We start from the raw sequence: 21,121 nt of genomic DNA on the forward strand, positions 1-21,121 counted from the left end.
ATCGATCCAGACTTAGTCTTTTCTGCCTTGATGTCTTCATCGATCTTCTGGTTCTTCATCACTTATTGTTTTTCATTACCTTTTATATTTTGCATTATGGGATCTAACATGATAGAAATAGATGGTATGGCAGTTACAACATCCCTCAAGCTAATACTTACAAAGTAGGACCCATGTTTGTCTGGGTACCAAAGTATACTTAATCTGTTTTGCTGGTGTGTCATATGTTGTGCTGACAAGAAATATCATTTATATGATACACTGATGCAGGGGGAGTTTGTAATTTGTCTGAATTTAGTTTCTGAACACCAGTTCAGGACCTACTCTTCATATCTGAGCTGAAATGTTTTCATGTTTGGACTTTGAGCTGAAAAAGAATAATGAATCAATTTTCTAGGGGGAGTTCTAAAAAAGGATTTTGACAAATGTTTTTGGAATTTGAATTGATTGTGAAACGAGTATCATTTCTGATTAGGTATTTCTTTGAGATTTTATTTACATAATTTCTCTTCATACATAATTCTAATATCTGTTTAAGCTATTCTTCAAACTGTTATTATCACGTCTCTTAAATGAAAATCATTTTAAGTGATAATACACTCGTTCGTATTCAAATTTTGTTTTCTGGCCTTATCTGAAACATATTTCTTTGATCGGTACATAATTTTTTATTCTTTGATTGTGTGAATATGTAAACTTGTTCTTACAGATTGTGTGTCCCTATTTACTGATCAATCTTCATATTAAATCTTTATTAAATTTAATATAATCCCTTATTAAATCTTTATGGTTCACAATGCTCTGTTCCAGCTCAGTAATCTTCTCTCTCATCTCCTTTAGACTATCTGCCATTAAAAGAAAATTGATCAGATAAAGATCTATGCAGTGAAATGATATAAAAGAAACAAGAACAGTTTAAGCTCAAAAAGAATAGAAAAACACAAAAAACTGATGAGAATTTATTAAAATGACGAAAAACTGTTAAAAATCAGTGAAAACAGTCAAAACCGTTGAAAACAGTTAAAAACTGTTAAAAATAGTCAAAGACAGTTTAGACTGATGAAAAACAATTTACGTGACAGAACACTTCAAAAATTTCTCAAACAGTTAAAAACACACACAAACAAATAAACGAAATGATCCAAAGTTAAAATCTAAACAAAAAATAAAACTAAACACCAAAAAACACAACAAATATAAGCCCAAAATATGTCCAAGTCCAAAACAATTACAACTCAGACAAACAACTCACGTTTGTCAGAAAACCAAAAACAGCACCAATACAGATTATTCAATCAATACAAAATATTCAATCAATACAAAAACTTGATGCAGTTCTTCTCTAGCAATCTCTGTTTGTGCTTCGTCCTGAATAATACTTGGAAATGGAGAAGCTGGTAAACAGATTCTGTGCGCTAATCTGTCCAAAAACAACCAAGTCTCTTTGGAATCTCTTGAAGTACAAGATGATGAACTAACAAGGATTGGTCCTTTAACTTTTAGTGCATCAAAATGTCTAAACAGTCCTTCACCCTCCAACCAATAACTATGTAAATTGATAAGCTTCACAAATCACCTGTTCAAATCACTCAACAATCTGTGTTTCACATAAAGACATCAGCATTGGTTCTTTTCTGAGTTTGCATAAACTGTTTATGCACTAATGCTCAAACTCAATCGAAACAGCAAGTGATTTAGCTTAATAGAACCTGTGTATCAAAAAATCAAACAGCAAGATGTCACTCAACACTGCACAAACTGTTAAACAAACTCTGTAGTATACATAAAAACAACTAAACAAAACAGCTTCTATTTTGTCAATTGAATCCATACATACAGAGTTCAGATCTTCAGACGACAACAAAAGTAAACAAAATGAATTACAGCATGCAGAAACCACGAACTTAGAACCTGTTGGTCAGAGTCTATTCAAACAGACTGTTCAGACTCCCTTCTCCACAAACACAGCACATCTAAAATACACAAAACAAGATCAAGTCTGTCTAGCTTTGGTTAACAAACAAACAACAGCCTGCAATTTCTTTGATGAAATAGCAAACAAATGGATTTAACTAAGTATTAAGATCAAACTCAAAGCTACTTAAACCTGAGTAATGGGTTTAGTTCCGGTTCTGTTTGGAATGCAAAGATTACAGACGAAATTGATGAATAGAACTGTTGTTGTCTTAAACAAATTCAACAAGTAGAAGAAACACAAACAGATTCTATTTGAACAATCTGTCTAAAACCTTACTTTTGAAAAAAAAAACAACCTGACCAGCCCTTTCTCTAACAAAAGCTCACGAATGACAGTTAAAAGCTTGCGAGATGAAGGTTGAAATCAAATAGGTTAAACTATATAACAGATAGCCAAATAAGCTCAAACCCAATTTAAACAGCAAATGATTTATAATCCCTTGGAAGATGAAACTCAAAACAGGTAACTGTTTCTTCAAATTGTTATTACCAGCAATCAATACAAAACAATAAGTCAACAATACTGCTGTGAGAGATGATGAGATTCAAATCACTCAATAGCTATTTAGCTAAACCGCTTGGATATCATGCAAAACAGTGAACGATTAAGAATCCGGTGAGATTGATTGAGCGATTTAGAAGTCCGGACACTTATCAGGTCAAGAGGTGATCGGTTTAGGAATAAACCGCTCAAACTGAAAATCTTGAAAAGAGATGAAATCGAAAAGAACAGCAAACCTGTTGAGCGATATAGAAACCGGTCAAGTAGATGAACAGATGACTAACCCTTTCGTGTGCGGTCACTTATCTGGTCAAACTGTGTGCGGTTTAACCTGACTCGAATCCGATTGATGTGATGAATCAACCGGTGAACAATTCGGTCAAGAGGTGTACGGTGTAACCATCAATTGATTTAACAGAGTCTGCGATTTATCCTGTGATGAAGATGAATACATGTAACCGGACTCTTATCCGGTCAAAATGATGGGCCTAAAAAGGATTGGGCTTTTGAACGGTTTAACAAAAAATAAGAAAACTCAAAATTAAAAAACAGATCAAAAGCTATCAAAAACACAAAAACAAAAAAGATTTTAAAAAAGATGGATAAAAAACACTGATTTTAAAAAAAAATTTAAGAACACGAAAAAATTTTAAAACACAAAATCTGATTAAATCTTGATATAAAAGGATCAAATCACAAAAAATTGTGAATAACAAAGATTCACTACACGATTCCGAGCATTTTGATCTTGTGTTTAACACAAAAACACAAGATTTTAAGAAAAAATCGGATCAAAAACTAAAAAAAATGAAGAACACGAAGAACAACAAAAAAAAATCCAGAAAAAAAAATCTTCAAAAATCTTCAAAATTCTAATTTCCTTTCTTCTGATTTCTTGCAAACTCTGCTCTGATACCAATTGTGTGTCCCTATTTACTAATCAATCTTCATATTAAGCTTCATAACATGGCAGATCTAGATAAAACTTGTAAGAACATCAAGAACACTAAGATGATAGTTGAGAGGAAAAGTCAAACATTCAAAGATCAGTCAAACCTCTTATTACGTAATCACAATATTACAATAAGCTCTCTTTATTTCTAATTACAAAGACATTACCCTATTTATAGGGTCAAACCTCTAAACACAAGTCAAAGTCAAACTCCTATAAGAAAAGTCAAACACGATGACTTTTACAATTATAGACAGTATTTAACTTTCAAGACGAATACAATTTAATACTGATTTTCAGTCCTAACACAGATCTTCATTCATTTCTCCCAACTGTTTTGAATAATCTGTTTTGTACATCACTCTTGTTTGATTGATTGTGCTTAATTGCTACATTTTTCTTGATCAATTTTAATCTGATCATCTATGAGCTTACACTGGTAATTTTAGGAGGGATGGAATGCTTCACTGAAATACCTCTATGGACTATCAGAACCGATAGCCCTACCCACGAGGACATCCATATCTGAGTGAGCTTATATGCAAAATGGGTTTGTGTGCGGAACTTGAAATGAAAATGAGAGGGGTAGTAATTGTGAGCTAAAGAATTGATGAGAGTTGTGTCAAGATTAAAAGATTAAATGAATCCTGTTCAATCTTCTATAATTCAGGCAAACCACAAAATCTATTAGTTCTTAATTCTTTGGAGACTAATATTAAAAAAGGCAAAGCCCAGGCCAATTCTTGTCACAACCCCACCGACTACTCAATTATCTCTTAAAAGATAAGTGTTTCAATAACACTCAGGATACGCAGCTCATAATCTATCAATTTCTCATTTGGAGAAAATTTGATATTAAAAAAGAAGGATATATGTCCCCCCTTCAAGTCTTGTTGATCACAAATTGAGTCTGATAAATTTGTGTAGTCCACACTGTTTATCTTTTTTAGCCTAATTTGAAGCATTTGTTGCTTTATCTTTTCACACTACACAAATATTACAAAATATTTGTTGTTTTGCTATAACATTCATAGATATGTTTTTTTAAGCTATCGAAGATTGAATGGAAGTCCTGGTGAGATAAATCTTAAAAAGTCTCAAATATGAAGTACATTCGTTGTACTGAATATATTTGTTATATTCATAGGACAATCTTTTATAAAATTGAAAACAAATTCATAAGTTGAATTTGTTTATTTTCCCATCTTCATAATCTGAAAAGATTATACAAGCGAATTTGAAAAGATTTGCTTATAATTTTATGAATTGACGGAATACGTTCAAGATTCATTCATTTTGGTGTATGATGAAAATGCTCCTCATTTCATCATAAGGGGGAGTAATATAATGGATGAAAATTTCTGAGTCAATTCTGAAGAGCGGGAATTTGTAAAAGATTCAAAGAGTGAATGTGACGATTGTTGTTTATTGCTGAAGATATTTGTGCTACAATGTTCGAGGGGGAGTGAATGTGAAAATCTTATCTTAACAGAAGTTTACTGGAAAGATTACAAGTGAGGATTTTAAAGAAGAAATCTGATTATTGGAGTGAATGTTTGGTTTGAACTTGTGATGAATTTTGTTTTCGGGGGAGAATGTTTCATCTTTAAAAGAAAGAATGTTAGGAATGTTTTAAGAGATGATAAAATTCCCTGAACCTGATTAAAGTGAAAGTTTTGAAGAAGTGCGTTAAAGATCATATCTTGAAGATTAAATCTGAAATTGGTTGCTAATTCTGTGTTTCATCAAAAGGTGAGATTTAAAGTGAAAAGTGAAGATTGTTTTTGTTCTACATTCAAGGGTGAGAATTTTGGAATAATTACTCAAGGGGAGAATATTTTTGCAAAAGGGGGAGAATGCTTTTGAAGAATGTCTTGAAGATCTAAAGTTCCTTAAAGCTGCAATATTTCTAAAGAGATTCAAAATGTACATATTATTTCAAGCCTGAATCAAAAGGGGGAGAATGTTAGGTTTGAATTTTAGATCTTATATGTTGTATTCATTCTTGAAAGTATTCTTTGTAATCTTGTATTGGTTTGACCTATAAATAGGTTTAGTTTAGGGGATGCTTAGTAAAAGAGGGCTTAATTGTCATTAACCTTGTAATAGTGAGCTTTGATGATGTATACAAGACTTTGACTTGTTGACTTTCTCTCTCAAGATTCTTAATCTTGATATTTCCATTTATTGTGTGTTCTTGAAGATTGCATGAAGATTGATTGAATATTGGGACTTTCAATTGGTATCAAAGTAGTGACACATCTGTGAAGGACGACATGAAGCTGTGGCCATTCAAGGTTACAGCTGGGCCTTCAAACAAGCCCATGATTGGGGTCTCTTACAAAGGGGGAGTAATATAATGAATGAAAATTTCTGAGTCAGTTCTGAGGATCTGAATTTTGTAAAATATTCAAGGAGTGAATGTGACGATTGCTGTTTATTGCTGAAGATATTTGTGCTACAATGTTCGAGGGAGAATGAATGTGAAAATCTTATCTTAGCAGAAGTTTACTGGAAAGATTACAAGTGGGGATTTTAAAGAAGAAATATGATTCTTGAAGGGAATGTTTGGTTTGAACTTGTGATAATTTTTTTTACGGGGGAGAATGTTTTATCTTTAAAAGGAAGAATGTTGGGAATGTTTTAAGAGATGCTAAAATTCCCTGAACCTAATTAAAGTGAAAGTTTTGAAGAAGTGCGTTAAAGATCATATCTTGAAGATTAAATCTGAAATTGGTTGCTAATTCTGTGTTTCATCAAAAGGAGAGAGTTAAAGTCAAAGGTGAAGATTGTTTTTGTTCAACATTCAAGGGTGAGAATGTTTCAAGAATTACTCAAGAGAAGAATGTTTTTTGCAAAAGGGGGAGAATGCTTTTGAAGAATGTCTTGAAGATCTAAAGTTTCTTAAAGCTGCAATGTTTCTAAAGAGATTCAAAATGTACAAATTCTTTCAAGCCTGAATCCAAAGGGGGAGAATATTAGGTTTGAATTTTAGAGCTTATATGTTGTATTCATTCTTGAAAGTATTCTTGTAATCTTGTATTAGTTTGACCTAAAAATAGGTTTAGTTTAGGGGGTGCTTAGTAAAAGAGAGCTTAATTTTCATTAACCTTGTAATAATGAGCTTTGATGATATATACAAGACTTTGACTTGTTGACTTTTTCTCTCAAGCATCATAATCTTGAAATTGACATTTATTGTGTGTTCTTGATGAAGATTGAAGATTGATTGAATATCGGGACTATAAAAAATAATCATTTCATAAATATTGACAATGAAAAATGTTAAGAAAGTAACAGTTTAACATTTGTATATTGTACTTCTCTTAAATAAATGTAAACTAATACTTTATATTAAAAAACACAAAACAATTATAAAATGAAAATAAAAGCATCAAATACAGTGTTGCTTATGTCCCATCAGTAGAGCACACCCCCAAATAAACATTCGCTCTCGCCCTTTTTCTCTCTTAATAACATCCTCTCTCCCTCAATTTAAGAGCTAATTAAGAGGTCATTTTATCAATTATTATTTCAGAGCATACAAGTGATTAGGGAATCTTTTAAGGAAAAAGAAAAAGAAGCAATTTGAATTTGTAAATCACTTAGCAAATAAGTGATGAGTGTTTTTTAAGATAATTTATTAGAAAATAAACAAGGCCTTAGACTGCAAATTTGGTTCACCTGGTTTATATAAATTAACGAGTAAGGTATCTGTTGATCCCAGATCTCTCAATAACACGAAAATTTATGTTATGAATAACCTAAATCTATCGTATGGATGAATAATAGTGAAGAACAGCTTAATGAATATTCAAGAGAATTATGAAGCTTCAAATGATTTCACTATTATTACTTTGACGAGAAGGAAAAGATAATAATTACAAGATATATAATAGCTATTTATACTAGCAATCTATTTTAAGAGATAACTATCTAGGGAAAAAATATATATGAGATATTCTAAGAAAAGATATCTATCTAGAATTATGGAAATGATCTCAATCTTCTTGGTGAAATAGAAATCCAACTGTCTTCAAGGAAGCATGTTCAATCAGGAGTCTTTGCGTATCTTCTTGATTGAATATCTCTGATTGAATCGTTGTACTAAGTGTTAATCACCAGAGGGGTGATGGAGATGCATTGTTCATCGCACGTATGGACCATTCATCGCATCTCTGGTTGGTCTTGGACACTTAGGATTTCTTCTAGCTTTTCTTTCATCGACCCTCTGCACTTCCATACTTGTACATTTTTTATTACTTTTACAATAAGAATTATAAGGTCTAATAATCTCCTCTTAAGTAATGAAAAAATAAACAATGACTAGTCTATGAAACATGAATGAATTGTAGTAGAAAAATCCTTTTGCCAAAAGTTTTCATTATTTGAAAAATGGATGATTTCTTACAATACGGAATTATATAGGATAGAAAAATTACATCAATCATGGTCTCCATTGTAGATTTTCCAGAATCGCCTCATCAATCCTCTATAACGAATGACTGTGGAGATACCATGAATCAATTCTTGTCCCCCCTTCATCGGCACGTGCTCTCTGCCCAGTCTCTCACGTATGACCTTCTAAAACCATTCAAGTTTATCGATTGAATACTTGAAGGCCTCAGTTAGTCAGAAAAACTTCTTCGCCTTGTACTCGTTCTTGAAGACCAAACCAATCTCTGGTTGGGTTAAGACTGAAGCAGAGCGTGTCTCCTACAGTCCTGGAAAGTCTTCATTTGGAGGCGTGCAGGATAATCTTTCGATGCCTAGTTCCAAAGCTACTTGAAAGTCATTCTTCGCTCTGAACTTCACAATAGGCCCCATCGTCTCTATGATCGCTCAATTTGCCATCCCATACCTTATCCCCTGTTCATGTCGCTGAGTTGTGTAGCCATACAAATCAATCAATTCCGATGGATTGAGATTGATGAGATCATTATCATTGAAGATGCAGATCATCCCATGTGTGCGTTCCATGGTGTACTCGATGTACTTGATGGCTTTGTTTGCAAAAGTCCGCAGCTTGACGTTAAGGACCGTTTTGATTCCATCATTTAAGAAGACGCTTGTGGTGGAGAGCTTGTCTATCTCACGAATCTATGTGGAAGCAGGTCCATTGATTCAGGTAATAGGTTGGGAGGATTAAGAATGAGTTGCTCATCGTGATCATGATAGAGATATTGATGGATATTCTCCATCATGACAGGTTCCCTTGGTGGCACCGTCGGATGTCTGCTTAATGTCTCCATCTATGCGACTATTTCCTTGACTCGATCCATTGTTGGAGGTTGCCTTGATGAGGAGGGTATATCTGCAAGCACCTTTTGGGTAGGTTGGACGATGGGTGGTTCTGTTTGGTTGATGGGTGGTTCTGGTTTAGTGAGAGTGGGTTTTGGTTGTATGGTAGAGGGTACTGGTTGAGTGGAAGTGGTTTCTGGTTGTGTGGATGAGGGTTCTGGTTGTGTGGGTTCTGGCTGTTTTGGTTGAGTGGTGGAGTGTTTTGGTTGAGTGGTGGAGGGCTCTGGTTTAGTGGGTGATGGAGGTGGTGTTGATGATGGGGGTAAAGGAAATGGTTGTTTCTTGCGAGGGAGATGGTTGTTGTTTAGATGGTGATGAAGAACTGACCAAAATTGGTGAGAACTCATTGGTTGGTGGTGATTGGTTTATGGTGCCTACGGTTGGTTAAAGAGATGCGTCAATATCTACAGAGGGAACCTGTACATTATGTACATCGTCAGAGGGCTGAGCCTCTGGTTCCCTTGCCTCATTTCCATCGGTTGGCTGGTTGGAAGGTTCTTGAGTTGGTGGTGGTGGTGGTGCTGCAGTTTCCATCGAGGCGATGGATGGATTCTCCCCTCATGAGGACCTAGACCATGATCATCCTGGTCTGGGTCATCATGTCGAGACCTTTTGAGGGGGCGGCTGGTGGAACAGAAGGCATGACTCCTCTTCTTCTTTGAGCGAAGTGTAGCAAGATACTTTCTCATGGCTTATTTCCTTCGTGCTCCTTCCATCGAGAGGAGGAGGGAGTTGGTGCGCTCTTGCTGGATTTCGAGGCTCTTCTTGAGGGCCTTGGTGGGTTCTGCGGCTCTGGATGCAAACCAGCACTTATCTCATTGAAGTTTGAGATCAAGGCCTTAGTAAGAGGGCGGAGATCGGCTCGCGTGACCATGTCTGGGTGGGTGGAGGTAGAGGTGGAGGTAAGGGTAGATATGGTGATGGAAGAGATGAGGGTGCATACCTCTGCAGCAAAAGAGGTAAAGGCTTCATCAGGGGTGGGTGCTGTAGAGGGAGGTGGAGGGGGGCTGTTTGTGGTATATTGGCTGTTATGGTGGTGGGTAGGGAGGCGATGGAATTGGCGATATTGGTGACTTGGGTGGTAAGGGTGGCAAAGGAAGTTTTTGTGGTGGTAATTTGTGCCGAGAGGGTGGCTAAGGTGGCGGTGATGGAGTCATGTCTGGTGGTCATGAGGTTGGTGTGAAAGTTGTGTTGCTCGACCACCAGACGTTGGAAGGATTGGATTCTGGTTTTATTGTCCCTCTATTGAGCTTCGAGGGACGCAAGGGATTGCTAAATCGATGAAAGGTTGATGGTGGGGGTGGATTCGGCAGTCCTTGCTAAGTTGAGTTTAAGGTCATCCAAGGACCGCTGGATCAAGTCAGCAAAGGCCTCGAACTTGGCCTTTGTGACCAACTTTGCAATTGGGGTAACCCCTACAGCAACCGATGCTGTAGGTTGAGTCTCTGTTCCAGAGGCATCTCCTTCAATGCCTTGTGGAGAGTGAGGCAAGGGAGGACTTCCATCTCGTCCTTGATAGCCGTCAAGACAGGAACTATCTCAAGATGTTGCTACATGAGCTTCTTCCTCATCGGATTCAGAGTCCAGTGAAGAGAAGTAAATGTGTTTCCCCGTCACTAGACCAAGTATCGACAAGGTGCGTGCATGAAGGGGCGACCGCTCTGAATGATCGATGGGTATTTCAAAGTGAGAAGCAACGAATGCTTCTCTGTGTGTGGGGAGTGGCGAGCCTTGAGGAGAAGTGATTCTTATTTCTTCATCACCCATTTGTTGGGAGAGAGGTGATGGATGATGGAGTTCTTCGGCTGTGTCATCTCCAGAGGCCCGAATAATGGCCTCTGGATGGCTTGGTTGGGTAAAGATCAGACTGGGCGGTCCTTGTTCAATATCCCTTTGGCCTTGGTCGTCAGGGATAGATGATGTGGTTGCTCGGGGTTGTGGTTGGGGAGATGGAATTGAAGTGGGCATAGGGCCGAGGGAGGTGGGAGGAGTGTCATCATCATTGGATTCATCATCCGATGAAGACCTCTCACCTTGTGATCCCTCGTTAGTGTCAGGGGAGGGCTCTATGTGTTCTAGGGTAGCTAGCAACGGTTGTTGGGCCAGCAGAGAGCTTTCGTATGACCTACGGGTAGCGGAGGTGTCTGGAATGACACTAAGCATGGCCCTTGACAAGGGCCTCTCCGCGGGGTAACCATCTTGGGAGATGGTGGGGCGATGACCATTCATAACGTATTGCAGGGTGAATAGTGCATCGCAAGGCAACTTGTGTATTTTCATCGCGTACTTGATGAAGAAGGCAAGGAAGCGAGGAAAGAGCACCGATGTAATTGGCTTCCCTGCGGCCATGAGCTTGTTCTTCTTCACCACTGTTGCATGGATCTCGTTGTATATCAAGAGAGCATAGTCCAGAGGCAAGTTGAAGAAGAGACCATACATGATGGTCATGATATTGATGTTGCCCTGGTCCATACTCCCAAGTTTGCACGTTAGAGCTCTATTGAGGATGCTGAAGAAGACATTCCACATGGGTGGAAGGTACTGTCTCTTGAAGTCGGATGCGTTCCTTAGTTGACGGTTGTAGCCCAACATTCTAATGAATCGTAGAATGTCATGGCTAGTTGGCGGTTCCGCGTATTGGGCAATTCCGAGTCCTGTCCGGTGGGAATGAAAAGGACCTTGGAGATTTTGGCTCGGGAGATCTTTATCGAGCAAACTATGTCGTTGGGGACATCAATGTCACCCATGATTCCATGATTCTCCGGGTAGAAGTCGCAAGTCTGCCAATATTGTTGAACATACTTGACCGGCACCTCGTTGTCGGAGAGGATGAGGGCCGGTTGAAGAATGCAATTTTGGAAGAACTCAATCAAAATAGCAAATCGATCCTCAAAAAGTTGGGTACAGAGGTCAATGGCGTGGTTGTTTGGCTTGATAGGAAGGAAGACGATCGGCGACTGTCTGCGCCAATCGATTGCACATGGTTGTCGTTGTTGTTGGATTCGTGTTAGGCGGAAGACACCATTGTTGCAGGTCGTGAGTTGTAGGTTTTTGCTGTTTTAGTTCTTGAGATTTGTTTATAAGCGTAAAGGTTAAAAGATTGGGGAAGACGGGTTTATATAGTGAGAGGGAGAGGAGGGCTTGGTTTTCAAAATAATAATAAAATAATGGTAATGTGATGATGGCGGGTGACGTTTGGGAAAAGGGTGAAAGGGATGTGTGATCGTGAGCCGTAAAGACTGCTCACGATCATAATTGTGTAGGATTGATAGGGACACGTGTCAACGTGGGGTGGGATGGAAGGTAATATGGAGAGTTTCTAGGGAACATGCTTTTTGGTGTGTCAGGCGCGTGGAAGGTTTAGCGTTTGGGGTATTTAGGAATAATCATTGAAAATGATTATTATCCCAAAGGATAATTCTCAATAATATAATCCCAAAAAAAGATTAAATTTAAAATTCCATCTAATTGCAAGATGAATATAAATTACGAAGTTTTGGTCCTCTAAAAACCCATGTTGTATGGTTTTCAGTCACAAAAGCTGCAATTTTGTATAATCTTAAAAAGATTTTCAATTAAAGATGGGTTTTTGGGAAAAAATTGATTTGTCATGGAACCACAGGTGCTCTAGTTGATCATGACCTTTGGAGGGGAACCAGAGGATCTCTGGTTGAGTATGATGAACAAGTTCATCATGGAATGTTGGGTTTTGATGAAACAAAGGCTCTTAAATAGATGAACCAGAGGCTCTAGGTCATCATTTTAAGCCCTTGGAATAAAAATATACCCTTTTAGATGAACCAGAGGGGCTCTGGTTGAATGCAAAGGATAAATTAATCCATTAATGTAGCATTTTGGGGATCCAGAGGCTCTGGATAGAGGAACCAGAGGCTCTGGGTGGGAAAATGCAAATAAAAAGAACCAAGATATTGAACCAGAGGGTTTTTGGTTGAATTGGGATGTACAACCAGAGGGATGATTGGTTCAATTTGGATCCTTAAGGATGATGGTATATGCATGACTCCTCTCAAATGATGCAAATAGATAGGAAATAAGTAAAAACTCCCCCTAGAAACAATAAGAGAGTAAAATGGGATGACCATGAAGCTCTGGTCTTTATAACCAGAGGCTCTGGTTATGAAGGATGGGTTATATAAAAAATGAATGATAATGAGAATGGAGGGTCTATGGGACCAGAGGGTCTCTGGTTCCAAAGACTCAAAATCCAGAGGCTCTGGTCTTCAAAACCAGAAGCTCTGGTTGCATGAATGATGTAAAATGCAAGAAAAATGATAACTTATGAGGACCAAGTTGGACCAGAGGTTTTCTGGTCCCAAAGACTTGGAATCCAGAGGCTCTGGTTGCAAAATGAATGCAAAGACTAAATAAAATGCATGGAAAAGTGGATAAGGGGAGACGAAGTTGGACCATAGGGGCTCTGGTCTCCAAGACTTGGAATCCAGAGGCTCTAGTCTATGGGACCAGAAGCTTTGGTTGGGAATGAGGGTACTTAGTGAAAAACACCAAACACCTTCTTTGGACCAGAGGGGCTCTGGTTCCAAAGAGAATAAATTTTGGCCAAATATAAACAAGTAGTTCCAAATGTCCAGAGGCTCTAGTTTAGAGTACTTGGTTATGAAGGCCATATTAATATATCAGTTGTGGCAAAACCTAGAGATATTGAGAATCTCTAGTTTGAAAGGATAATTTGCCTTAAGTGGTAAGATTCAACATACCCATCTTGCTGACAAGAAACATAAATCTTTTCTCATCTAGTGCTTTTGTAAATATGTCAGCAAGTTGAATATCTGTAGGAACAAAATACCTCTATTATTTCATTTTCTACATGATCTTTAAGAAAATGGTACCTGACATCAATGTGCTTGGTCTTGGAGTGCTGCACCGGATTTGCAGAGATGGCTATGGCACTTTTGGAGTCATAGAGGATAGGGATCTATTGATATTGAAACTCATAATCCTTAAACTGGGTTTTCATCCAGAGCACTTGTGAACAACAACTAGCAGCAGCAACATATTCTGCTTCTACTCTAGATGTTGAGACACAGTTCTGTTTTCTGGATGTCCAACTAACCAGCTTGTCCCCCACAAGTTGGCAGCTTCCAAACGTACTCTTTTTATCAAGCTTGCAACCTGCATGATCTGCATCTGTATAGGCTATTAGATCAAAGCCAGAGTTCTTTGAATACCAGAGACCCAATGAAGGGGTTCCCTTGAGGTATCTAAAGATCCTCTTGACTGCTGAAAAATGAGATTCTTTAGGATTAGTTTGATATCTTGCACAAAGACAAGTGGCAAACATAATATATGGCTTACTAGCTGTTAGATAAAAGAGTGATCCAATCATGCCTGTGTAGGTTGTTACATCAACAGCTTTGCCTGATAGATCAACAAACAACTTAGCTCCTGTAGCCATTGGAGTTCTCATCGATGATGGATTTGAGAGATTGTATTTCTTTAGAAGGTCAGTCACATATTTGGACTGATTGATGAAAAATTCCTTCTAAAGTTTGTTTTATTTGAAGAGCAAGGAAGAAACTTAGTTCTCCTCTCAAATTTGCTTTTCATTAGATCTGAGAATTTTTTGCAAAATTTGGAGTTAGTAGAACCAAATATGATGTCGTCCACATTAATTTAGATAAGTAAAATATCACCTTTGTGCCTTTTAAGAAAGAGAGTTGTGTCGATGGTACATTTTTCGAATCCATTAGCAATGAGAAAGGTAGAGAGTGTTTCATACCAGGCCCTGGGTGCTTGCTTGAGTCCATAGAGAGCTTTATCCAGAAAATATACATAGTCTAGATGCTTAGGATTTTCGAACTCAGGGGTTTATTGTATGTAGACTTCTTCTTGAAGTTTTCCATTGAGGAAGGCAGACTTGACGTCCATTTGATAGACCTTGAAACCTTTGTGTGCTGTAGTCCTTAGCAACAAGTCTGGCTTTGTTCCTTACTACCATTCCATCTTCATCCTTCTTGTTTCTGAAGACCCATTTGGTCCCAATGGTCGTTTTCCCTTTGGGTAGAGACATGAGGGACCATACTTTGTTCCGCTCAAACTGGAGTAGCTCCTCTTGCATGGCGTCTATCCAGTTTGATCTTGTAGGGCTTTAGAAATCTTCTTTGGTTATATCATGCTTAGAAAATTTGCGAAGAGGCATTCATTTGCAGTAGCAGATCTCGTCTTGACATCGGATCATGGATCACCAATAATCTGGTGATGAAGGTCGTCTTTTGTCCACTTGGTGCAAGATTGAGGTTCTGGAGCAACAGGATGCAGTTCTTCATCGGCTGATGGAACTGCTTGCTCCCCCTCAAAGAGATCATCTCCAGAATGCTGCTCTGGTTCTGAAGACACAGAAGAAGTAGATGGTGAAGTAACATGAGTTTCAGAAAGAGTTGTACCTTCAACATTGAAGATCTCATGTGTTTCATCGGCTCTAGAAGGAAGTTTTTCATTGGGCGCTTGTCCAGAGATTGCTTCTTCTTCAAATAGGTCTTCAAATAGTTGAGCCAACTCTGATTCATTGGGTTTGCATAGAGATGAATCAGAGGCTCCTTGTGTTAGCCCGAGTTCTGAACTGATGTGTCCAGAAGTCACTGGTGATGAATCATCAAAGGACACGTTGATGCTTTCTACGATGATCTTTGTCCTTCTGATGAATACTTTGTTGCCCTTGGCGGTTTGTGAGTAACCCAGGAGCATGCCTTCATCAGCCTTCTTGTCAAACTTGCCAAGATATTTCCTATCGTTGAGTACAAAGCATTTGCACCCAAAGACATGGAAATATTTGACAATTGGACGTCGTTGGTTGATGAGGTCATATGGAGTTTTCTGATGCCTCTTGTTGATGATAGAACGATTTTGAGTGAAGAATGCAGTAGAGATTGCTTTAGCCCAGAAGGAGATAGGTAGCTCAAATGAAGCAAGCATGGTCCTTGCTGCTTCTACAAGGGTTCTGTTTCTTCGCTCAACAACTCCATTTTGCTGTGGAGTTCTGGCTGCTGAAAAGTTCTGAGAGATACCTTCACCAATGAGATATTCATCAATTTTGGTATTCTTGAACTCTGTTCCATTGTCACTTCTAACTTTGATGAGTTTGCGTTGTAGAAGCACTTGGAGCCTTTTAATCACCGCGATGAGGAGGTCAGGAACGTCTGATTTCTTCTTGACAAATTCAACCCATGTGTGTCTTGAGAATTCATTAACAAGTACAAGGATGTACTTCTTTCCAGAGAGGCTTTGTGTGGAGATTGGCCTACAGAGGTCGATGTGAATCATGTCCAAGGGCTTGGAGTAGGAAGTTTCTGACTTAGTTCTGTGAGAAGTCCATTTTAGCTTCCCCATCTTACAAGCTGAGCAGAGGTGGTCTTTTTCGAAATTGAGATCAAGAATCCCCTTGACCAACTTTTGTTTGGCTAACTTCTTCAGGAAATCAAAATTTAGATGAGAGAATTTTTGATGCCAAAGCCAATTTTCATCACTCCTATGGGAGACAAGGCAGAGAGTGTCTTGACCCATAGAAGATTGAAAATCCAGAAGATAGAGATTACCTTCTCTCTTCGCCTTAATGATGGTTTGGCCGGGCTTTGTTTCGATGATGTAGAAACCTTTGTGAAATCTTACTTCAAGACCCTTGTCGCGGAATTGACTTATGCTTAGTAGATTGTGCTTCAAGCCTTCAATATAAGCCACCTTTGCGATTGAAATGTCCCCTTGATGAGAGTGCCATATCCCTTGATAGTCCCCTTGCTGTTGTCTCCAAAAGTTATAGAGCCTCCAGATTTTTCGATGAAGGAGGACAGCTGACTTCTATCACCAGTCATGTGCCTGGACCAACCTAAGTCCATGTACCATGGTTGCACATGCTGGTCCTGCAAGACAAATTAAGGGGTTTTAGGTACCCATTTCATGATGGGTCATCGTCTGTTAGTCGGGGGTTTGACATCCTCCTTTTCATTAGCCCTCTTGGATTTGGGTTGATTTCCATTGCCTTAGCCTTTGCAGGCTTGGGCTTATTTCCTTTTCCCTTGGCCTTTGTAGGCTTGGGATTTTTAATCTTTTCATGAGATCTAATATTTTTATATCGATAGACATGCTCAGAAAAAATGCAACGATGGTTTGACATGTGATTCTCAGATTTTATAAAAGAGTTAAACACTGACAGGTAGGAGTTTTTTGGACAAGAGTGTTTAATAGATTTCTTTTTATTTGAAGAACTCGAAGTAAAAGCAGAAGATAAAGGTTTTGTCCCATCATTGGTTGTTTTTACAAAATTCCTATCTAGTGCATAATTTTTATTCGAAGGGGCAAGCATGGGTTTTACTTATTTCCTGAGGAGAGGCTTCTTCCCTTTAGCTGAAGGAGAAGAAAAATGCAGGTTAGAATTTTTAGAAGAAGGCCACTTCTGTTTTTGTTCAAGAGTGAACTTTATAAATTTAGATTGAAGGGTCGGGTCTTGTGAAGATACTTTGGCAGACTTAACATTTTTCAGCTTTCCTTTTTCTTGGTCTGAAGAATTCTTAGCTTCTGGGAGTTCAGATTTCATTGGGATTTTCGAAATTTGTGGTTTCTTATCCTCAATGATCTCTGAAGATTCACAGATTATTTCCTCTTCAGAGTCAAAATGAAGAAAGTCTCTTTCAGATTTCTCAAAATCAAAGTTTTCATGAACATTCTTGGGAGAGGGGTTTTGAGGTTGAAGGTTCAGAAGAATCTTTTGGGAGTTCTATCGCTTCGAATTTCTCAGATGAATTTTCAAGGTTACTTGAATTATTTATCAATCCTTCAGATGATGGTTCCTAACTAAGAATTTCCGTTCCATCGGCAACACTTGCTGATGAACTTGTGGAGTTGATAACGAGAGACTCTGATTTAACCATAGGGTCTCTGGTTGTGAGGCATCATCCTTTTCATCAGAATTCTTACTTGTGCTACACTCATAAACCCCATTTTCAAAATTTTGCCTCAATAGAATGGTTTTTCCATCGACTTTTACTCTTTTGAAAGTAGCTTTAGGTTTTGGATAAAAGTCGGGTTTTTGAACACATCCAAGTTTAAAAGTGGATTCAAGGGTGGATTTCTTGTTCTCAATGAAAGAGTCAAGATCAATGAATCCGATTCCTTGGCAATCCTTTTGGCCATTTAATTTTTCCTAGACATTTTGGGCATCTTGGTATTTCTTCATCAAAAGTTCATTGGTTTGAAGCTTCTGATGAAGAATCTCCCTTTCTTTTTGAAAGAAATCCTTAAGAGCTACTAAATTTAATCTTTTTGCCTCAGATTTTTTCAAGGCTTTCACCTTCTTCTCTAAGTCTTTAGAGATTTTCTTGTTCAGATCCATTAGTTTTTCTTCTTCTGATTTTTTCAGTGATGCAATGCGGGTTTTCTCTTTAACCAATTTAGCTTTTTCTTCAGTAAAAAGATTAGTCTCTCTTTTGTAGAAATTAACTTCTTTTTCAGCTTTTAATCTTTCAGATTTTTCAAACTTTAAATTTTCTTTTAATTTGAGAAAATCTTCTGAAAGTTTTATGACCTTTAACTCTAACTCAGATGGAGCAGAGTTGGTTTCATCGTGGGAAAAATCATATACCTGGTCATCAGAGTCGGAAGTGGATTCTACATTGGACTTGGCCATTAGACATATGAGTGTTGTGTCTTCTTTATCAGGCGAAGAATCATACACCTAGTTTTCTTTCTCAGCCATCAGGCTTCGCTCTCTAGGATTATACTTGTATTTATTTTTGTAGTAGTCTGCATCCTTGAACAGACGTCCTTTGCACTCCTTCGGAAAATGGCCTATCTTCCCGCATCGGTAGCAACGAAGGCCATCTTTCCTTCCGTTTCCTCCCTCTCTTCTGTCTTCTCTCCTATCCTCTCTGCCTTCTCTTTCTTCTCTCCTTTCATCTCTTTGATGGAATCTCACTGTCTTCTGTCCATGAGATGGTTGATATCTCTCCCTTCTGGAGTCTCTTCTGCTGTCTTTTTCACAGGGCTTATTGACAAATGTTTTCTGGAACTGCTTGGTTATCAAGGGCAGAGATTTGGCAAAAGCCTTGAGATCATCATCAGAGTCAGACACTTCTTCTTCAGATTCTGACTCAACTATCAATGCCTTATTGCTCTTTTTCTTGTGTTCTTTGGAAGAGCTCCTCGTAACCTCTTTTTCTTCTGCTACCAGGGCAAGAGGTCCACCAAAGGACACCTTCCTCTTCAAAATATCTTTCTCTTGAGCAGCAAGTGTTCCATATACGTCATGAAGTGAGCAACTATCTAAGTCCTAATTTAGTTGGAGAGACATCGACAATTGAGTCCACTCATTACCGAGACTTTTGAGGAAAAGAACATTATTTTCCTCTTTGGTGCTAGCAATGTTGTTTTTGCGGCATTGATTTATCAATGTGTTGAAACGATCATATGTCTTCTATATTGGTTCATTGGGTAATGCATTGAAATTTGTGTACTCATTCAACCATTGCGCCCTATGATTTTTCTTTGTCTTAGGGCCTCCCTCCAGTTGACTAGCCAATTCATCCCATATCTCCTTTGTTGTTGTACAAGCATCAAGAGATTGGAATATGTCATTGGGAATAGCCATGATAATCAGCCTCTTGGCCTTCCTATCTGCCTCTACTTGCTCGATGTCATCTTCATCCCAGTTGCTTAAATCATTTACCATGTAATAAGCCGCAACTACTATAGTAGTACTCGTTCCAGGAACTCTTGGAACAAGAGTTTCAGGAACATATGTTTAACACACCAATCCACACATTGCATGTAACATATACTTCATATACAAGAAATACATGTTTGTACACCACATTGGTCCCTTAGTACAAGAATCTACCAGTACAAAATACATGGTCCAAAAATTCAAAATACAATTCTTGCACTAAACCAGTTTCATCTATCAAAACTATAGATATTATCAGCCATTCTTCATTCAGGTAAACATATAGGGAAATTACCACATTTTCCCTTTTCCCTTACCTTCTGCACTTCCTGCAATACATGTTTAAAATTACAAAATGAGGGTTAGACCGAAAGGTCTAGTGAGTCACCCTATTTATGTCATTGCAGGGTGTTAATCACCAAAAACTTTATGTAAAACAACTTTTCATATATATAACAGCAAGTAAGGGCATAGTACCAATACCTTTAACTTTTCAAGCCAAATTTCTCTGCTTGCAAATAATACATCAAATCCAAACAGGTTTACACTAACCAAATTAACATAATGCCACTTTTAAACCTTTTCTATTTAAATAAGGTTTATTCAAAGTTTCAGGCCAAACCTGGTATTTTCTCCTCAATAACATCCAGACTATGATTTCCAATAAGAACCCTGATCCTAAACCTTTAAGTCACAAAGAAATAAAGATTCCAGACCACGTAATCTTAAAGGATATAATAGTAAGAGTTATATTATATAACACACACACTAATGTCACCCTTATATCCAAATGTACACATCTCCTTGACATGCCACCCTTATTTCCTCATCAAAATATTTCATAAAACAATTCCATATAGAATAGATCGCAGTCAATGGAATTATTATTAGTTCAAATTCATTTTGTCCAAATTCCCATTCATTGTTTAAAAGAAACCACACTTGAGAAGTCAACCTGTAATTCGGTCAACCTTGTCCGGATAACAGATCCGGACAACACCTCACATGGCTTGACCGATTTACCACTTAGTCTTAAGTCTCAAAACCTTTTCCGGATTACTAATCCGGACAACACTATTCATAATCGTCCAATTTAAAACAGTTGACATATGATCAAAGTTCATAAATCGCTCAATCTTTACACCGGTTAAGACATGTCCGGTTTAATGTCTAATCTGCTTGACCCTTGTCTGATTTAAAATTAAACCGCTTAACATTTATCTGGTTTAGGTTTAAATCGCTAAACACTTGCCCGGTTTTAAGACTAAACCACTTATTAGTTATCCGGTTTAGGTCTAATACTGATAACAGTCCTACGGTTTAAACTTCAAACCAGATGAAAATTTTATACAAAAAATTATGCATTTCAAAGAGAGTAAAACATTTAAATCACTCACCTTGAAATACTTCTTTGGAAATCAAATTAAATCTACTTCTTGCTTCCAAAATAATCCAGTCAACGGAACTCTCTCTTTTAAATTGCTCAAATCTTCTCAAAATAGCAAGAAGAGAAATATGGAGACTTCACTCCCTTTTTATAATTTCCTTAACAGGAAAGTCAGCTAACGTAGTCGTTCCTGTGCATGCCTAACCCCCATATGTATGCTTCATAATATATATATATATATATATATATTCATATGATTTATGCATACTTATTTATGCACACATAATTTCACACATTAGCATGATCATATAT

The sequence above is a fragment of the Cynara cardunculus genome, assembly GCF_001531365.2.
Source record: "Cynara cardunculus var. scolymus isolate 2C chromosome LG 12, CcrdV1, whole genome shotgun sequence".
NCBI lineage: Eukaryota > Viridiplantae > Streptophyta > Magnoliopsida > Asterales > Asteraceae > Cynara > Cynara cardunculus.